Genomic DNA, 22,705 nt, shown 5'->3' with positions numbered 1-22,705 from the left:
GTTGTGACGAAAAGAGAGTTGAGCCAGAAGGCAAAGCTCAAAGGAGCTCAAAGAAGAAAAACAACCAAAAAGTCCTTTTCTTCTTTCTAATTATTAAACAAATAATTACAAAGAAGAAAAACAACCAAAAATGTGTTGTAATCTGCCGTTTTTTCTTATTTCTAATTATTTGTTCGGCCCAAAAAATGGTGTTTGTTGTCATGATTTCTCACAACTCCAGTTGGCTTTGTACGAGGCTTAAAACTAAAAGGTCTTTAAATAAATACTTTTTGAAATGTCTATGAGGAAAATGAACGGAGAATCATTTCCTGGGCCCTGGTAGGGGGCGGGGCTGCGACGCTCTATAGGCCTATAGCCTACAATTGCAAATAGGCAAGCTATAGGCCTATGCTTGTCATTGTCACTTGGAAATAAAGGCGTGCAGTCCATTTATGCCTAAATATATTGTTTAAATATCACAGTGATTATAGGCATCTGATGTCACGCTGCGCTCGCCAATCATATCGCACAAGTGCGCTCGCATATATATGTTTAACAAGCACCAGATATCTGAAAAGGTCAGATCTACAAGCTCACAACATGAGACCTATCAAACACATCATCATATATTACATCATCACATTCCGGCCAATCACACGCTATGGAGGCGTGCGCTCGCACGCACACACACGCACGCACACACCCACACAGAGCTGGGCATAGCAGGGCCTCAAAAGTGCAACATTTTAAAACACATATCTTGTCCCTGGCGGAGTCAAATTACGTGCGTGTGTACAGTGCAATAATCACACACACACACACACACACACACACACACACACACACACACACACACACACACACACACACACACACACACACACACACACACACACACACACACACACACACACACACACACACACACACACACACACACACACACACACACAAGATTGAGATTGTTTAGAAACTAACTGCCCCAACGAATACCGGACATCTCACCCCGGTGAGTTGTCTTCACTTTTTGACATGTCGGGGTGAGTTGTCTGTACTTTCCGCTGGGGCGAGTTGGGCGAGAAAGTACGGACAGCTCACCCCGGAAAGTGAAGACATCTCACCCCGGTGAGATGTCTTCACTTTCCGGGGTGAGCTGTCCGTACTTTTTGACATTGCGGGGTGAGTTGTCTGTACTTTCCGTGGCACCCATTACAGTAGGCATAATTCAATTTCGGATCCAACTATCTGTTCCTACAGACGTGCGCAGTCACGGCTAATTATTTATTTATTTAACAGTAAAATCCGGTGAAACACTTGTAAGGAGTAGAGCGTCTCTCTCTCTCTCTATGCAGCATTGAGGGGGGGGGGGGTCGTTTGTGGATAATGTTTGCGCTTCAAAGGCAGAGTCTCACGGCTGTACAAAGTTGCTAATTAGACGCACAACGGACGCATGATCAATCAATCACAGTTCTAATAGGCCTATACTGACTGAATTACATCTGAATAGCAAAGCAATATCGATGATGATCTGGCTACTGCTAGTTACATTAGCATGTGAGAAAAGTGACAGCCATCTGGAGTAACCAAATTGAGAGGGGTTCAGTTCACATTTCTTCAGAAGTTTGCACACACACACACACACACACACACACACACACACACACACACACACACACACACACACACACACACACACACACACACACACACACACACACACACACACACACACACACACACACACACACACACACCTTGAATTCATGGTGATCTTTTGTTTAAAGACATTTTCAACAATTTAAGATCTCCATTTTGGCAGGAATATGCTTGGAAGATGGAAACAATGTTGCACATTCATCTAATCATATGGGTAGGCTACTGGGTAGCCTACATACAAACAATAATGTTTGTATTTGTAAGGTTTATTATGCATTTGACCTTGAGCACACTGCACACTGCACTGCACACAGCACAACTTTTTTCTTCTATCACTGAAACAGTGTTTTTGTAGATATGACAACTTTTTAGTGTTTTTGTAGCAAACTGATGTTTTTAGATATGACACCTTTTTACTATATTTTTTAGTTTACATTTTTTCTATACTTAACTTTTTTCTATATTGTTTTGTACAAACTGATGTTTTTCTAAACTTTTGATGTTTACCTTTTTCTATATTTTTTGTCCAAACTGGCCTGTAACCTTTGCTATCAAGCCTCTCCCTCTCCCCTACCTTTACAATAAAGACGGGTCTAGACTAGAGTGTGTGAATTGTTACATTCTCTACAAATGTTCACATTCTAATACATTGTCCTCTTGTACTGAGCAGAGCAGTGTGCGGGCATTTTTTTTTTTTTTCTAAAGCTCACAGTGCAACACATTGTGATCTTTTAGATTGGCTATATGTTCACTATATTTATCTGAGGTTTATGAATCTCCCCACTGAAAGTAACACATTTAAATAATAATGATATTATTATTAATAATGGTATACAAGGTATATTTTATCTGTAGCATTAAGTAGTAAAAGATACCGTATAGAATCATCATAACTCAACGCGTCAACACGTATTACTTACCTTTCCAACGGACGGCGTCTATGAGAAAGTGATGACTGAAAGGCCAGCTAGTGCCAGCGAGGGTTGTTGTGTAGGCCTACAGTGTTCTCCTGGAAGGTTGACAGCTCGCTGTGTGTTCTCCCGGACAACACCAGCGTTTTATAGCTTCTGCATGGACTTGTTTAGTCGTTGTGTTGTTGTTGTTGTTGTTGTGTATTTCACAACAACGAAACTGGCCCCTGTAAAATCGGAATCCCTCAAACACGAACGCAAGGACAACACAAGAGACGGTCGCGGCCACACAGCCAACTCAAGGTATGGCCACTGAGCCGACTTGGGGACCCATCGCAAGGACAACACAAGAGACGGTCACGGCCACACAGCCAACTCAAGGTACGGCCACGGAGCCGACTTGGGGACCCAACGCAGCTCCTCCAAGGAAAACAAACAAATTAACGGAGCTAAACGTGAATCCCCCCCACCGCCCACCCCTTTTTTTCCCCCTCACTGTAGCCTATATGTTTCTTCAAAGCTATACCACTGTGTTGTATGCGATAGCGATCATATATGTGGTAACATACAGACAGGATATGTGGACACACACAAGGCCTTATCTCCACGGACACAGACACGACGCACGTTCCTCGTCCTCTGACAGTGCTCCCCATCGCGCTCAGTGCTTATATAGGGCGAGGTCCTCGCAGGGATGGGGGCTGCCAAATCTTTGTGTGAGAAATGGTAAATGGTGCATTTATATAGCGGCGCTTTAGATAGGTTGTGCATTACATTCACCCATTCATACACAGATGGCGGCGGAACCCATGCAAGGCACCAACCAGCACATCGGGAGCAATTTGGGGTTCAGTGTCTTGCTCAAGGACACTTTGACACTAACTCTGGGGGAGCCTGGGTTTGAACTGGCAACCTTGCGGTTACCATCCAGCCACTCTACCCCTGAGCCACCGGCATGATAGGAACTAATAGAATAGATTAGATGTTTTTATTATTCCCAAGGGAAAACCGTTTTGCTCGGGTCAAGGTTGTTACATCTTGTTTAAGCTTCCTTCAGACAATGCGACAGTATAGACAATAACATCGATTGATTGATTGATTGAGTTTATTAGACAGAATGTAAAAACAGCAACAGAGTACAGTAAGAGAGTAGAATCCATAGGGATAGCACCAGAACAAAGTCCTTGCGGTCTTGTTTCCATTTAGGCCCAGCTATATGCAATCAATTCATAGACATGCAGGCAAGAATAGTAACAACAAAATTCAATATCATCACAGGTAAAAAATAAAAATAAAAATCAATATCACAGGGGAAAAAAATTGCACTGTATGTACAGGGAGGGGGGAAAGGAATGGGGTGATCATTTTCTTTACCATGGGCATGCTCCTGAAAGGTGGATTTTGAGGGAGGGGTTCTCAACCTGGGGGTCCCGAAATTATTTTGGGGGGTCCACCCAAATTATTATTTTTATTATAATTGTGTAAATTATTTTGATCATCAGACCCAATTACTGATTGTTGTCAAGTCTCCAGGTTTTCTTCAGCAACATATATATTTAGTCTTAGTTATCATAAAGCTTAGTTTTTATTTCGATTTTATTCAACTTTTCCTCGGTGTAAAACGGTAGCCGACGGACATATTTCGTCATAGTTAGTTCTAGTTGACGAAATCAACACTAGCATGAACAAACAGTATTTTTGATCATGGTGAGCGATCGAGGGCTGTTGAGCAACGCTGCCACTGTCACCATGACTGCTTGCTTTTATCGATTGAAAGGACGATACAGAGGTAGAAGTAGAAGATCTGATCTGCGATCAGTTTGTCATGCAACCGTTATTGTGAAAGAAGTACTGTCTAGGTCAGGAGCCTTCAACATGTTTTAGCCCAAGGACCCCTTGGCTGAGAGAGAGATGAAGCAGGGACCCCCCTAGGCCTACTCTGTATATGAGGGACCCCTTAGCTGAGAGACAGATGAAGCAGGGACCCCCCTAGGCCTACTCTGTATATGAGGGACCCCTTAGCTGAGAGACAGATGAAGCAGGGACCCCCCTAGGCCTACTCTGTATATGAGGGACCCCTTAGCTGAGAGAGAGATGAAGCAGGGACCCCCCTACAATGAATCATGGTAATGATTAATTGTGTTAAAAAATATTGTTTGTGTGATTTCTTTGCAGTTTTTCACGTTGTCGCTTGGAAAAAAAGAGCAAATTAATGCTGCACAAACACCTGTAGACAGAGAACATGTGCATGAACCGAAATAATTTATACTTCTAATATATGTCTATTGACAAAATCAGTCTTTTTTAATGTCATCATTTGAATGATGTATTTGAAAGTGATCATTTGCTTCATGTGAACATGTCAGTGCACACTAGTAACTCAATGATCTGACTGCAAAAAAAAACAAGTCCACACTGTTTATTGCAATAACAGCAGCTGATTACATTGACTACCTTCACAGCCGCTCTCTTTGCAGATCCAGGACATACAGGCCATGCCAGCTCTTATCCTGGACCACTTGAGGGAGTTAAATGTTTTGGGTTCCAGGGGGGTACCCAGCTAAATTATATAGTTTGGAACCAAATGGACCATTTTAAGGGTCTGTAACTCTGAGAGTGTACAAATGGAACCAAATGGACCCTAATGGGTCCATTTGGGTCCATTTGGTTAATATTGTATTGATTTAATATTCAAGTCGTATTATTTCAGCTCATGGTGCTCAGCTGTCTGCTGTAGAGACGAGGCTGGCCATCAGTGAGGACAAAGTACAGGAACTGTCCAGTAAGTATACGTTTATCAAATATAAAAGTTGCAAAAGTACAATACTAGAGGACCTGCATATGGTCATATGGACCACTCCTATATATATATATATATATATATATATATATATATATATACACTGTGGGATGTCGCTAGGCAACCAGCCGCCAGGTTAGCATGGGACCCGAGAGAGCCAGTGGGAAAGGAGCATAGAGCAGCCGAGAAGACCACGCCCATAGGCGGCGGGTGGATTTTACCTTTGGGTAGGCTAGAATTGCGGGGGGGGGTGGGCAACTCTCGCGGCCGAGCGGAGCGAGCCCGCGCAAATATATGTATTTATTTATTTCCCCCAGATGGTCTAAAAATGAGTTACTTTGACCAATTTTTTACCAATCTCGTACACCATTGCTCACGAAAGCAACACCCTTGACCCAATTATAGACACTGCATCTAGCTTTTAATTAAAGTTCCCCGGGCATTGTTTTGGGATATTTTGGCCGATATGGGTCTTTTTCTCAAGTCTAGAGTCAGTGTGGAGATTACCCGGCAGTGTTGCTGCCCATGGCTCATGGCTCTTCACAGACGGCACAGAGACAGCAGCCACTCCGCTGAACGTGTCAGTGTTGCTGCAGTGGTGTGAACTGTGAACCGTGCGGTCACTGGTGGTGCTGCTGAATGCTGACAGCCGAGCCGACTCACAGCTTCTTCTTAGTTCTGAATTACTTTATCTTTGCCTTGAAAAAGACCGTAAGGCGTAGGCTATATCCATTTTGCGTTTTGCTGTTTTCCAAAACAAACCAGCGCGCGCTACTAGTCTGTTTGCTACAAAGCGACTGGAAGGAAGAGGTTTATAGAAAGGCTACCAAGTAGCCAATCATATGACCCGATCAGCGATCACCAGGGGGCAGCGACAACACACGCACACACACACAATAGCCTTCTATATAATGCTGCGCACATATATTATATATATAAAAAAAATACCCAGCAACATTTTTGGGAAGGCTAAGCCTTCCCTAGCCTTACACACCCGCCACCTATGCCGATCGCTCAATAACAACCGTTCAATAACAACCACAGACAATCCATAGCAAACCGGTGAAGACCTGATCGATGACGGCAGCACTAGGACTCGCCCCTCTCCGGGTGTGGGAAGACTTCTACCCCGGCGCCGATGGCTTCTCCAGTCCGGACGTGAGGGACAAGTGGAACGACAGAGTTGTCCACAACCTGCTCTACTATCAGACAAACTACTTCGCCGTGGCTGCCGTGGTGTTGCTGGCCCTGGTGCTCGTGAACCCCGTGGGCACGGCGACGGGCGCGGCCGCCATCGCCTTTTGGTGGACACCGTGGGCCAGGGACGCCAGAGCCGCCATCCTGGCGCTCAGGAGACGTAGCCGGTTGGGGTTCATGCTGGCCTTGCTCGCGCTCAGCTACGTGCCGATGTCGGTGCTGTGGGAGGTGGCGCTCCTCGCAAAGAGGATCGCGTTCCAGCTTGTGCTGGTGTTTGCCCACGCTTCGCTCAGACGCCGCAACGCCAAGAACACGGTGAAGGAGGCGGGGCTGGAGAGGTCGCCGATGGGCGTCTTGCTGGCGGCCATGCACAGGCTGCGAACCCACTGCAAACGTCACATTGCAGCTGAAAGGCTGAGGATGGGCATGGTGCCTCAACCTCTCCATGAGGCTGAGGATGGTGATGATGCCTCAACTCTGGAGGTCTTCCTGCATCGTCCCAGTACCCGAGAAGAGATGGTCCCAATTCTGACTGAAATAGACATGGGTTCCACAACACCTGCCACTACGGGGCCCACCTGCCTGGACCTCCTACAGTTTGCATACACCTTGTGGCCATGGGAACTGCCCATAGATCCGAAGTCCCGTTAGTCCGAACATGCATTAAGGTTGGCGAACATGCACTGCTCCCGTGCTTGCGGTTATGTTTAGGTTAGGGTTAGAGATAGAGATAGTAAGGGATAGTAATTTCGGAACAATGAACCTTCTGACTAATGACACGGCAGGAGGATGCCATCATCTAGAACCCACTTTACCAAACAGTGGTCCCACAAATGGCCCCAAACATTTGAGTTATTTTTAATTATTATAATTTCAAAACGTAAAAAAAACAAAGTTTGCATGAATTAATACCAAATTAAAAATTAAAAATATATTTAGTAGTGAAAATATCAGACCTACAAGCTTCTCAACGTACTGCCTTGCGCCACATTGAGAGGTGTACATCTTCTATTTTCACTAATTTGGGTCCCAGAGGAATGTATTTTGGGTCACGGGGCTAAAAGTTTGGGAGCCACTGATCTAGAAGTTTCCATCTGGTGGTCCGAAAAGATATTGCATGATGGTGACCCTGAGCAGTATGTATATGATGACGTATCAATGTTATCAGTTAACACAATTGGTGTCGGGATGGATTGCTTATGATGTGCCCACACGTCGTACGGTCTGAACCAGTTGATGGGTTACTGGGTGACACCCCCCACCCACCCAGCGCATACTCCCTTTTCACCCCTTCTTCTGGGTTGGACAAGTGTGACGACCGGGGGCCTATTAGAGGCCTCTGTGGCACCGTTTAGCGCCATCTCGCATGCAAGGTAGCGTCACCTCCATGCACAACCCATACCCCTAGCTATTCATTTCGATGGAAGTTGCTCAGTGGCGTTTGAAGCACCCGGTAGGAAGTCTGCCACCTGGGCGGTGGCGTAGCTAACGGGCACAGGTGGCACCTGATGCTATACTATGATGCAAGCGGCCCCTCAGACTCGCCACATTCAATATCCGGACTCTTGCTGCACCCATGAGCAGTAGAAAGCAGGAAGGAGAACGTATAGGGTGAAGACTGAGGAGCTAGCCCTGACTGCAGAGCTCATATGAACCTGAAGTTGGATAGGAAATTGTGGAGGGCATAGCGATGCAGGAATCCCGAGTTGGTGTTGGCTAGACCTCACTCTCGCAGCAACTAACACGTCAGGAAGTCTGCCCGGAAGTCTGCGCCGTCTCAACTTTGAGGTCAACGTTTGCGTCATGACTTCACTGAACGTCCTGTAGTTCCAGATTTAGCCAGTAGGGTATTTTGCGGCTTGGTGGCGTAAAAATCCTCTCTTATGGGGGTCATATGTTTTCAAATGGGGGTCTGCGGGATAGTTAGTGTCAATTTGGGGGTCCTTGACATGAAAATGTTCCTTTTCTTGTCGCTCTTGGAATGAATTCAGAGAATTTCAGACCGGGAGTCTGAAGGAGAGCTTTGGAATCCTGCCCGCAGGTTGTTTGTACCTCTTCCAAAAGAAACAACAACTAAATGGAATAGAATGTTTTCATCCGCCAACAACAGCAGAGCCATTAGTAATCTTCCAAAGTGGAGTGAGATAATGGAGGGAAAAAAAGCTGTTCTTGAGCAGACACTAATTTTCATTCAATGAATTACATTCTGCTTTCAGTACGTGCCACTAAGGGACAGAGGCAGCTGAAAACCCCAGGCAGCGGAAAATGTCAAGGCACTCGCGTGAAACAAAAAAAAACACCCAAGATAAAACGACACGTTCTTTTTTTTATCCCACGATTTTGCAACCCATTTTTTCACCCAGTGTCAATTATCTAATGTAATCCTGGGCGCTACACTTCCTCTGCCAACGTGGTGGGGCAGTGGACTGACCTCATGCTTCCTGCTATGCATGAGGAGTCCAAGCTGCTTCTTTTCACCTGACAGGGGAGAGTTGGCTGGCCAGGGGGAGGCAGTATAGAGACCATGATTACCTACCCTATAGGGGACACGGTGGAGAACATGAAAACTCTCTTTTTGGTTGTGATGTTGTTGAGTGATGACATCAGTATGTAGAATACACAATGATCTCCTGTCCACAACTAGAGGTGTGCTCTTTGGGGTTCATATCTAAAACCAGACAGTGGCCTTGTGGTTAGAGTGTCCGCCCTGAAACTGGGAGGTTGGGGGTTCAATCCCCGGTCGGGTCATACCAAAGACTGTAAAAATGACACTCAGCATCAATGGGTGTGATTGGGGGTCAAATCAAATAATGATCCCCGAGCACGGTGCACGCGGAGAACAAATTTCACTGTGGTAACGTGTGTGACTAATCGTATGACTTTGACTTTGAACTTGAGAAAGCCCAGAGGGGCGAAACGTTGTTGTATTTATAGGTTGTAATAAAAAAGACGGGGAGCAGATATATCGTGTGCGGACATTCCACTTATTTCTTCATTCAGTCATTTTTTGGGTCCAGCACCGTATTCTGAAACTGGGATGTGCATATCGTTTTCCTGCTTAACATAGCATACAGACACACAAAATACACAATTAGGGATGTCAATAGTTAATCAATTAATCGCCGTTAAGAAATCAATCAATTCAACTTAACAGTTAATAATTAATCAGAAATTCTGTGGTTCTATCTAATGTAATCCTGGGCGCTACACTTCCTCTGCCAACGTGGTGGGGCAGTGGACTGACCTCATGCTTCCTGCTATGCATGAGGAGTCCAAGCTGCTTCTTTTCACCTGACAGGGGAGAGTTGGCTGGCCAGGGGGAGGCAGTATAGAGACCATGATTACCTACCCTATAGGGGACACGGTGGAGAACATGAAAACTCTCTTTTTGGTTGTGATGTTGTTGAGTGATGACATCAGTATGTAGAATACACAATGATCTCCTGTCCACAACTAGAGGTGTGCTCTTTGGGGTTAATATCTAAAACCAGACAGTGGCCTTGTGGTTAGAGTGTCCGCCCTGAAACTGGGAGGTTGGGGGTTCAATCCCCGGTCGGGTCATACCAAAGACTGTAAAAATGACACTCAGCATCAATGGGTGTGATTGGGGGTCAAATCAAATAATGATCCCCGAGCACGGTGCACGCGGAGAACAAATTTCACTGTGGTAACGTGTGTGACTAATCGTATGACTTTGACTTTGAACTTGAGAAAGCCCAGAGGGGCGAAACGTTGTTGTATTTATAGGTTGTAATAAAAAAGACGGGGAGCAGATATATCGTGTGCGGACATTCCACTTATTTCTTCATTCAGTCATTTTTTGGGTCCAGCACCGTATTCTGAAACTGGGATGTGCATATCGTTTTCCTGCTTAACATAGCATACAGACACACAAAATACACAATTAGGGATGTCAATAGTTAATCAATTAATCGCCGTTAAGAAATCAATCAATTCAACTTAACAGTTAATAATTAATCAGAAATTCTGTGGTTCTATCATTGGGTGGTTTTCTGTGCTGTCTGCGTGTGCACGCGGCCGACGAACGCACATGTGGGCCGGTAAAAAAAAAAAGGTCCCACCACCATCGTAGCCACAGAAACGTCTTTGCTTTTGCATGTGATGTGACAGACAAGACAGTGAACTTTACATTTCATTTGATTCCTCATACAAAGATGCCATTGTCTGGCCCTGTATCGCAAATGGTCAAATACATAATTTGATTAAGGAATGTTAGACTGAGGTGGGAGGAGTTATAGTTATCAACTCACCTGTCTGGGGTGGGAGGAGTTAGTTATCACTCACGTGTCTGTGGTGGGAGGAGTTAGGGGTGGGAGGAGTTAGTTATCACTCACCTGTCTGGGGTGGTTGAGTTAGGGGAGGAGTTAGGGGTGGGAGGAGTTAGTTATCAACTCACCTGTCTGGGGTGGGAGGAGTTAGGGGTGGGAGGAGTCAGTTATCAACTCACCTGTCTGTGGTGGGAGGAGTTAGGGGTGGGAGGAGTTAGGGGTGGGAGGAGTCAGTTATCAACTCACCTGTCTGCGGTGGGAGGAGTTAGGGGTGGGATGCATGCTTCAACCCTATATGCATTTCGGCCATTCGAAAATAGCAGATCTACAAGCTTGTAGATTGGCTATTTTCAAAAGATTTTGAACACATTTTTAACTTTCTGCAATAAGAGTTTTTTTTAGTAATTTAGGTTGATGCCGATACTTTTGTACTTTTACTCAAGTACATTTTGAATACCGGACAATTCTACAGTACACAGTATTGATACTTTTAAAACGTGCAAGTATACTTTCTTTCCCACCACTGCTGTCCTATACGTACGTGACCAGGCCGCTCTGAGCATCCATGGCATGTGTGGAGGACCCATGCTGGGGCTGTTCACGTTGGGGATCATCTCTCCATGGACCAACTCCAAGGTTTGATCCACCAACACATGGAAGATGCCCGCACTTTACTATATAGTAGCACGTGTTCTCTCAGGCCATTTGCAGAGTGCTAGTGTTTGAACCAGTCAGAAGGTGCTGCAGGCTATAGGGTATATTTGCACAAGGCTATAGCATAGATATTAAAAATCACACCCGTGTGAAGTGAGGGGCGATCTCATAATCTTACAACATCGATGTGATGTAATGATGATGTAAAACAAACGGTGCCAGAACATACATTAATTTCTCTTCATTGTCAATGGCGTTTTTAAAACAAACATTGACCTAAAAACAAACCTGTATATAGGAGGGGCTTGCGCCCCTCAAAAAATATAGATGCCTCATTGGCCGCTGCAGTTCATTGGAGCGACATGTCTCCATTGAAGGCAGGAGGTCAAACGGAATGCAGAAACTAAAAAGGGATCCAGGACAGTTCTAAATTGATAGAACTGTATTTCTTTTATAGATAGAAACTTCTACCATACTTCATAATACTACTTTTTTACATGCAAAAAGTAGGTACGTAGCAAATAGCTAAACCTAATAATTCAATATTTCAAACGGTCTTTCACAGAGAAGCTGAGATTTGACAGTTGTAGCGGTCGACAGTACTTGCATGCTCTGCTTGCGCACTAGTAGGCCATAATGCAACAAGCAAGTAGGCACTCGACAGAGTGCAGTTCTAGTTAAGTTCTATATTTAGTCTTAGTTTTTGCCAGTGGAAAAAAGGAAAGATTTTTGCAATAGTTTTAGACTAAATCAACACTGGCTCACAGTCGCACATGCACACCCACACATGCACACGCACGCATGCACACGCACACATGTCTTATGCACTACATCACACTGATGACACACCAACTGGGAGTGGTCTGGGATCTCCATCTATGGACGCGTTCATTTCAACCAATCAGCTTGAAGTGGCAAAGCGTTTCAGACAATCGGCTTGGTTAGAATTCAGGGACTTTCCATATATGGGCCTAACAGTGACACAGACCTACGGCACACACACAGGGACTTTCCATATATGGGCCTAACAGTGACACAGACACACGGCACACGCACATGCAGAGGTTCTTGGATTCATAGCTTCAGTATATAAAGAAGAGTAGCAGGACGATCCAGTGTTAGCCCCGGGGTGTAGAGCTGTACAGGTGTTCTCGCGACATCGTTTTGGATCAATTCAACAGAGCCGGTCCACGCCCACCGCTGGGCCAGCTGATCGACGCCTGCTACGTTCCAGCCTATGTGCTGTCTCAAGGCCAAGGTTACTCATCAGGCCCACCTGCGCGGCCAGACAGAGAGCTCAAATGCAGACGAGGCTGCTCTTGCTCTCACTGACTCTCCGGCAGGATAGATCGGGCCATGCTGGCGGTAAGTGAATCCCCACGCACTCACACACCCACACTTATAAAGTGATGTTATCTGTCCAGATCAGCGCTAACGCTCGCCTTTGTCTCTCTCACAGGTAACCCGCTCCCCATGAATACCAGACATCTCACCCCGGTGAGTTGTCTTCACTTTTTGACATGTCGGGGTGAGTTGTCTGTACTTTCCGCTGGGGTGAGTTGGGCGAGAAAGTACGGACAGCTCACCCCGGAAAGTGAAGACATCTCACCGGGGTGAGATGTCTTCACTTTCCGGGGTGAGCTGTCTTCACTTTCTGACATTGCGGGGTGAGTTGTCTGTACTTTCCGTGGCACCCATTACAGTAGGCATAATTCAATTTTGGATCTAACTATCGGTTCCTACAGACGTGCGCAGTCACGGCTAATTATTTATTTATTTAACAGTAAAATCCGGTGAAACACTTGTAAGGAGTAGAGCGTCTCTCTCTCTCTCTCTATGCAGCATTGAGGGGGGGGGTCATTTGTGGATAATGTTTGCGCTTCAAAGGCAGAGTCTCACGGCTGTACAAAGTTGCTAATTAGACGCACAACGGACGCATGATCAATCAATCACAGTTCTAATAGGCCTATACTGACTGAATTACATCTGAATAGCAAAGCAATATCGATGATGATATGGCTACTGCTAGTTACATTAGCATGTGAGAAAAGTGACCTTACATTCAGCCATCTGGAGTAACCAAATTAAGAGGGGTTCAGTTCACATTTCTTCAGAAGTTTGCAACACACACACACACACACACACACACACACACACACACACACACACACACACACACACACACACACACACACACACACACACACACACACACACACACACACACACACACACACACACACAAGCCTTGAATTCATGGTGATCTTTTGTTTAAAGACATTTTCAACAATTTAAGATCTCCATTTTGGCAGGAATATGCTTGGAAGATGGAAACAATGTTGCACATTCATCTAATCATATGGGTAGGCTACTGGGTAGCCTACATACAAACAATAATGTTTGTATTTGTAAGGTTTATTATGCATTTGACCTTGACATACTTAAAGGCGAATTCGACATTTTACTGTGTCATAAATATATTTACATCTGTAGCCTGTATTATGATTGTGCTATCATGCCTTGACTTAATTATACTTATATATTGTAGAAATTGTTGTTGTTGTTGTAAAGTTCTGAAAATAGACTACTTCAATATCCAATAGGAACTATGTCCCCATTAGTTCTAAATTCACGCCTTTTTTCCATTACTGGATAAATTTTTCCCTTTATTTATTTAGTTCTTTATATGATGATTTCCTGTTTTCATTTCAAAGCAGAGCACCCACTAGGGAAGAATGCTGGCATATAAGATCTCTAAGCACCCCCCAACAACGATGATGGTGGCTACTGCTAATTATATATTAGCATGTGAGAAATAGGCCCACATCTGGCCATCAAACAGGTTTGGTTGGTTGGAGTCACATTAGAGTGGAGGAGGGCTAATGGGGTCGTTGTTGCATACAGTATGAAATGTGAAATATTCTTGTGAAATATTCAGTAAAGTATAGCTCAAAGGCTACATATTCAGTCAGACTTTTGGTGAGTTGTCCTGACAACTCACCCCTAAACGTGAAGACATCTCACCCCGAAAGTGGCCAAAAGTGAAGACATCTCACCCCGGAAAGTGAAGGTGAGTTGTCAGGACAACTCACCAAAAGTGGCAAAAAGGGGTGAGTTGTCTTGTTACCGCCCCAACTATCAACATTTACAAGAGACTTTACAGAACAAGAAGCCCAACGTTGCTTATAACAAGCTGACCTGGCAACACTGGCTCTGTGTTGCCAGGTTTTGTGAGAGAAACAACAAACCAGCCGGGCTCTATGAAAACAAGCCCAACTTATTATAGGTCACATGACACCTTTTAACCAATAGGCCTAATGTCAGATCTACAAGCTCACATGAGACCTTTTAACCAATAGGCCTAATGGCAGATCTACAAGCTCACATGAGACCTTTTAACCAATAGGCCTAATGTCAGATCTACAAGCTCACATGAGACCTTTTAACCAATAGGCCTAATGTCAGATCTACAAGCTCACATGAGACCTTTTAACCAATAGGCCTAATGTCTCCAAACTTTGAGCATCATGCAGATGGCGCTGTTTTTCCTTTATGTTTTCAGATTGCACTTAAGAACGAAAAGGGCACCCTAATAGTGCTCCACAGTGTGCGTAGATTCTGTTCTTACCTACGAACAAATCACAGCTAAGAAAAGATTGAGGGATCCCAAAACCTTCTTAAAAACTTCCTAAGTGGGTCTAAGAACACATTTCCTCTTAAGAACTTCTTAAGAACGGTTGGCGCATGAGGCCCATTGGGCCTCATGCGCCTCAATCTTTTCTTAGCTGTGATTTGTTCGTAGGTAAGAACAGAATCTACGCACACTGTGGAGCACTCTTAGGGTGCCTTTTTCGTTCTTAAGTGCAATCTGAAAACATAAAGGGAAAACAGCGCCATCTGCATGATGTTTAAAGTTTGGTCTGAGGACCTCAAGGGGTCCTTGAGGAAGTTCCAGGCAGTCCACAGCAAAATATGGAACATTTTACCACTTTAATCCCATTTTATACTTTGAAAATAGCCAATCTACAAGCTCACAAAAGCGTCCCATTACTGCCCATTTTGAGCTTGTATATCGGCTATTTTCGCTTCAAAACATTTCCCTAGCAGAAAATATTTTCATGTGGGGGTCTGCAGAATGCATGTCAATTTGGGGGTCCTTGACATGAAAATGTTTGAGAACCACTCGTTTAGAGTTCACAACCCAACCCAAACAAACGCACCATACCCCCCCCCCCAAGTTGACTATTGTGAGATAAATAATAAAATGCATTCATGAATATTGAAAATATGACAATTTCTGTTCACTTCAGTACCTCCAGTCTGGTGTTCCACCATATTTAGACTTTAGTTTAGGTATTCAGGCTTTCAGTACTATTTGACCCTCTACCAAGAATTTTCACAAACCAGCAATTTTCATTGGCTCATAAAAACTTCAAACATTCATTTTTTCACTTAAACGAAATGTGCTACAATTATTTGTCCGTATAGGTCCAAAGTTCAAGTGTAGAAGTTTTCGTGCATTTTTATCAAATATCCTGGGAGCAGATACCTTTTAACTGTTTTTCATATAATTCAAAATGGCGGGTGATCTAAAGCTCAGAGATCAAAAGTCAGAGCACGAAAGTTGTTCGGCATGAGGAGACACATATGTGTACGAAAACCGACTGCACCGTTCAGTCAGAACTGCAATTTTTGGCGGAAGGAGAAGAAGAAGGAGAAGAAGGAGGAGAAGAAGAAAAATAAACACAAAAACAATAACTGACCAAAGGCACTGCGTGACTTCTTGGTCCCTTAATAAACACAAAAACAATAAGTGACCAAAGTCACTGCGTGACTTCTTGGTCCCTTAATAATACTGCTAAATGGTAAACGGGGTCTGGATTGATTCCATGATGTTTCTTACCTGGCGTTGTTGTGCTGAAGTCTAAGAAGACGACGTCAGTGCTATGACAGGACAGACGTACTCAGTGTGACAGGACAGACGTCCTCAGTGTGACAGGACAGACGCCCTCAGTGCTATGGCAGGACAGACGACTTCAGTGCTATGACAGGACAGGTCTAGTCAACTGCTTTAAGAAGGACCCCCCCCCCCACACACACACACACACACACACACACACACACACACACAGAAAACAACCGCACTGGCTTCCTGTCAAGGTCTGCATCTATTGCAAAACAAACACTTCCTCTTTCTCACCTACAGATGTCGAAACGCCCTCCCTGTGGCTCCTCATGCAGTCGCTCTCAGGCATAAACCTTTAGATAGCACTTTTTAGACTTAGATAGCATTTGAAACAGACTTATAGCATGTCATGTAGACAGCACAATAATTGCATTGTATGCAGTCATAGCACATCATAGTACATATGTATAGCATAGTATAGTATATATGTATAGTTAATATGTATAGTGTCATTATATAGATATGTTCTAGTTACGTTCTTAGCTTACGCATGTTTCTTGATAAATGCATTTTATATATGTGATGTATTCCCATACTTTTGTTCTTGCCTAATGTAAATCGCTCTGGATTAAGAGCGTCTGCTAAATGCCTAAATTGTAAATTGTAAATTGTTCATAAACTCCATCATACCTCCTTTTATGAGGATTTCCTGTTCATGGTATAAAGAAGTGTATATTTCTACGTCTCTAAATGTTCTGATGAATTGAACAAGGTGGACCCTGTTGTAAACAAGTGTAATGCTTTATGGTGTCGTCCAGTTAACAGTCTTTGTATTGAGGTGTGCTTGAAATGTACTGTAATTCTCCAATCGGTTAATAAATATCGAAATGTACTGTAATTCTCCAATCGGTTAATAAATACTTCAATCAATGAACTAGCCGATCTACATCAACAAGTTAATAGTACATTAAACATCATGCACTATAGATTGTCTAAATTCATAGTGTGGCCCAGTAAGGAGCAGATTCAAATGAGTTTACCCATCTGTTTCAGTAAGAGCAGTTGCACCTCCATAATAGATGCTTTGAATTATTATTAATATTTATCGAGAGGCCAAAGAACATGAGAGCCCAAGCACAAACATTCACAGTATGAAGTTGAACATCATAATACCACAAAGTATTTGATCTCAATAACTCCACAAGGAGTCGTATCATTTGTGTCAAATGGTTGGGGGAGTTGAACAGAATTGAACAGAAAACTGGCTACCATGAAAAACTGTCATCTGATGATGTGGTCCTAGCAGATCGAGGGTACACCATAAGAGATACCGTGGGCTTATACAGTGCTCAAATAAAAATACCTGCCTTCACTAAAGGTAAAAAGCAACGCACCCATGTGAACTTGAGGCAACGAGGGGACTAGCAGCTGTTCGGATCCATGTTGAATGGGTCATTGGTCTTGTGGGGAACAAGTACACCATATTACAAGGCACAAGTAACGATACCCAATTACCTATCTCTTTCTGCCAGACTGCAACTCCAGGAGAGTCTACATATCTAGTTTGTTTTTTATTGGCCTAATATATTGTCTATATACATACACAAATGCTTGGAATTAATTCAGAATCATGAAAACCCCCTAGTTTGACATGTCACATACTACATAAAGCATAGGCCTAATGACATTTTGAAAATATTGCCTTATATAGGATGTTAATGGTATGGTCACATATAAACCCCTATAAAACAAATTGCTCAATGCAGACAGCGGGTTAGCAAGTGGATTCATGAATGTACGTAAATATACAATATTTTAGGCCAATAAAAAAAATGATATACCAAACTCCCACTCCACACCCCCGGCTGCCGGACAACTAGACAAGATGGTCAGTTTGCTGTGCTTTGTGCAACATGTGTCCACATGTGCAACTGTTGTCCCTTCAGAATAGCATGGGTTTTACATACAAATGTACATAAATGATAGCCTGGCTCCAGCCCTGCATGACTCTATATGCATTAAAACAATGTTCTGCCATAATGAAGTGAAACATGATGAATGAAATGAGTGTCAGGGTACATAAATTAATTTGGAATGTTTTTGGAATTAATGGCTCCTGCTCATGAATTTCAATTCATCTTGTATTAATAATAAAAAGTTGACATGGCTCGTTTAATCCAATAACAATGTTATAACAGATGATTAAGTAACATGAAATCACACATGTGAAGTGAGGGGCACAGCGAGGGCAGTATTTATATGAGCCAGATGACGTCTTACGTTGTCATTTACTGCACTGAATAAACATTAAAGTCAATAGACTTGGCTGGCAAAACGTACATCATAACTTGACTGATTATGACACATTTCCATGTCTTGGGTACCCTTTTCAACTTAAGGCCAGATCTATGAAAGTGCTTCCGCATACAGTGGGAATACTAGGGAAATACTCCATAGTACACAATCACAGTAACTCACCTAGGGGTGGGTGATATGGAAAAATATAATTCACAATATTTTCAGTATCATGTATCATGATACACGTTATGGTATTTTGTTCATGAGGTTTGTATGGTTACTTTTCAACTGACTAACAGTGCAACCACCTACAAGGTGGTAAAAAGAGTAGGACACCATTTAGACCAAAATACTTGGTGAACAAAACCGTTTATACAGAAGTATAAATTAAGTAATAGAACTGCATATATTTAACGTTTGCCCTCTCTTCATTCGCTAGGCCATATCTGACAAAAATGGAATACAAACTATTAAACTTAACCAAGTCTGAGTGATGCTGACATTTACCAAAATGTGCCGCACTCTGATTACAAAACTGTCATAAACGCTTTAAGTTTAGCTTATTATAGGCCTACCAAGTATATGTTTTCTTAACCGGACAATTACAAGCAATAGCGTTAATGACAGTATTGTTGTCAAACATAAGGTCAATATAATTAAGTCAATCAATGTCATGCAGTGCAAGTTTGCATGCATGCTACAAACTATATAAATCATGCTGTATAAGCATGGTTGTTTGCACAAACTTCTTAATCTCATGAAATGTGAATGTACTGTAGGCCTATTTCAAAGTACAATTAAACATTGGTAGTTGTACCATTGTTTATGGTACAGCTTGACCTTGTAACAGAACAGTATAACTATGGTCTGATTCACTGTGCTCTTAGCAGAACGACCGTTGGCCTGTGCTCTCCCCTGGCCCTGTCATTACAATTTACAATTTAGGCATTTAGCAGACGCTCTTAATCCAGAGCGATTTACATTAAGCAATAACAAAAGCATGGCATACATCACATATATAAAAAGTAGTTATCATTCATGAATCATGCATAAACTAAGAACGTAACAGTGGAGTATCTATGTAAACTATACATACTATACTATATTATATATTATACATGTGTACTATAAAGTGCTATGCCTACATAAAGTGCAATTCTAGAGCTGTCTACGTAACAAGCTATAAGTCTGTTTAAAATACTATTTAAGTCTACATAATGTGCTATTTCTCACAATCAATGGCCAGAACCTTATAGTTTTTTTTTCTTTCTTTAATGAAATCTATGTCTGACAACATTCTCTGATTAGTGTAATCTGAGTTATGTTCATAAAGGGTAGGTGCAATAAGCCTTGGCTTCTGCCTTCACCTTTTAGTTATGTTCATAAAGGGTAGGTGCAATAAGCCTGGGCTTCTGCCTTCACCTTTTAGTTATGTTCATAAAGGGTAGGTGCAATAAGCCTGGGCTTCTGCCTTCACCTTTTAGTTATGTTCATAAAGGGTAGGTGCAATAAGCCTTGGCTTCTGCCTTCACCTTTTAGTTATGTTCATAAAGGGTAGGTGCAATAAGCCTGGGCTTCTGCCTTCACCTTTTAGTTATGTTCATAAAGGGTAGGTGCAATAAGCCTGGGCTTCTGCCTTCACCTTTTAGTTATGTTCATAAAGGGTAGGTGCAATAAGCCTGGGCTTCTGCCTTCACCTTTTAGTTATGTTCATAAAGGGTAGGTGCAATAAGCCTCTGCTTCTGCCTTCACCTTTTAGTTATGTTCATAAAGGGTAGGTGCAATAAGCCTGGGCTTCTGCCTTCACCTTTTAGTTATGTTCATAAAGGGTAGGTGCAATAAGCCTCTGCTTCTGCCTTCACCTTTTAGTTATGTTCATAAAGGGTAGGTGCAATAAGCCTGGGCTTCTGCCTTCACCTTTTAGTTATGTTCATAAAGGGTAGGTGCAATAAGCCTGGGCTTCTGCATTCACCTTTTAGTTATGTTCATAAAGGGTAGGCGCAATAAGCCTCTGCTTCTGCCTTCACCTTTTAGTTATGTTCATAAAGGGTAGGTGCAATAAGCCTGGGCTTCTGCCTTCACCTTTTAGTTATGTTCATAAAGGGTAGGTGCAATAAGCCTCTGCCTCTGCCTTCACCTTTTAGTTATGTTCATAAAGGGTAGGTGCAATAAGCCTGGGCTTCTGCCTTCACCTTTTAGTTATGTTCATAAAGGGTAGGCACAATAAGCCTCTGCTTCTGCATTCACCTTTTAGTTATGTTCATAAAGGGTAGGTGCAATAAGCCTGGGCTTCTGCCTTCACCTTTTAGTTATGTTCATAAAGGGTAGGCACAATAAGCCTGGGCTTCTGCCTTCACCTTTTAGTTATGTTCATAAAGGGTAGGCACAATAAGCCTGGGCTTCTGCCTTCACCTTTTAGTTATGTTCAATAAGGGTAGGCGCAATAAGCCTGGGCTTCTGCCTTCACCTTTTAGTTATGTTCATAAAGGGTAGGTGCAATAAGCCTGGGCTTCTGCATTCACCTTTTAGTTATGTTCATAAAGGGTAGGTGCAATAAGCCTGGGCTTCTGCATTCACCTTTTAGTTATGTTCATAAAGGGTAGGTGCAATAAGCCTCTGCTTCTGCCTTCACCTTTTAGTTATGTTCATAAAGGGTAGGTGCAATAAGCCTGGGCTTCTGCCTTCACCTTTTAGTTATGTTCATAAAGGGTAGGTGCAATAAGCCTGGGCTTCTGCATTCACCTTTTAGTTATGTTCATAAAGGGTAGGTGCAATAAGCCTGGGCTTCTGCCTTCACCTTTTAGTTATGTTCATAAAGGGTAGGTGCAATAAGCCTGGGCTTCTGCCTTCACCTTTTAGTTATGTTCATAAAGGGTAGGTGCAATAAGCCTCTGCTTCTGCCTTCACCCTTTAGTTATGTTCAATAAGGGTAGGCGCAATAAGCTTCGGCTTCTGCCTTCACCTTTTCGGTACCACTAGTTATTAGTGGATATTAATGTATGTACGTCTGTATGTAATCCTTTTTCCTGTACGGACCGTAATAAAATCTATCTATCTATCTAAGGGGCTAGGCTAGGGCAAGTGCTACGGGCCATGGTGGAGTCTGAAGAGTTGGGTTTTCAGACTACGGCGGAAGATTGGGAGTGAGGCTGCAGTTCTGACTGTGATGGGAAGTGCATTCCAGAGTTTTGGAGCCAGAAGGGAGAAGAGTTTGGGACGTGTGGAGCGTTGTCCCGGCGTTTTTAGTACCTCCAGCTTCCCTGCGTTGGCTGATCTGAGTGCGCGGGAGGGTTTGTAGGGTACGATCATACTTGTGAGATATGGGGGGGCCATACCTTTGGTTGCTTTGAATGCCAGCATCAGAGTTTTGTATTGTGCGGGCAGCGACCGGGAGCCAATGTCATGTATTAAAGCACATGCCACCACCACCTTTTAAGCAGTGCCTCTGACCCCTTTATTTCATAATATTAATTGACCAGTGAATTCCAATACACCAGCCATCTCTCATACAATTCAGTATCGTCATTACCATGGCTTTCATATGGTGTAAAGTAAGTAGCCTTGCCGAGCCATGAGGCCCATAGGGCAGGAACCTATCTCCTGTTTCTTTTGCGTGAGGCAGCTTGATGTACAAGTACACCCCCTGGAAATGACGCTAGTATGTCGCAGGGCCTTACCCCCAATCCAACCCTTGAAGCCGAGTGTCAAGCAGGGAGACACTGGGTCCCATTTTTTGGTCTTTGGTATGACCCGGCCGGGGATTGAACCCCGACCTCCCAGTGTCAAGGCGGACACTCTAACCACAAGGCCACTGAGCTGGTTTCATATGGTGTGTATACATTTATAATTACCAATACATTGTTATTGTAAGCACTTGCTATACATAAATATACTTGCTATACATAACTTATTAAAGATATATTGCTATCAGGGGGTCATATTTCTTATGCCACAATAGCTACATATCCATGTATTCTGCCCTGCATATGCCCCAAACTCAGATCTGTTGTGTGTC

The sequence above is a fragment of the Electrona antarctica genome, assembly GCF_951216825.1.
Source record: "Electrona antarctica genome assembly, chromosome: 6".
In the NCBI taxonomy this organism is placed as follows: Eukaryota; Metazoa; Chordata; class Actinopteri; order Myctophiformes; family Myctophidae; genus Electrona; species Electrona antarctica.
This window is presented reverse-complemented; position numbering follows the sequence as displayed.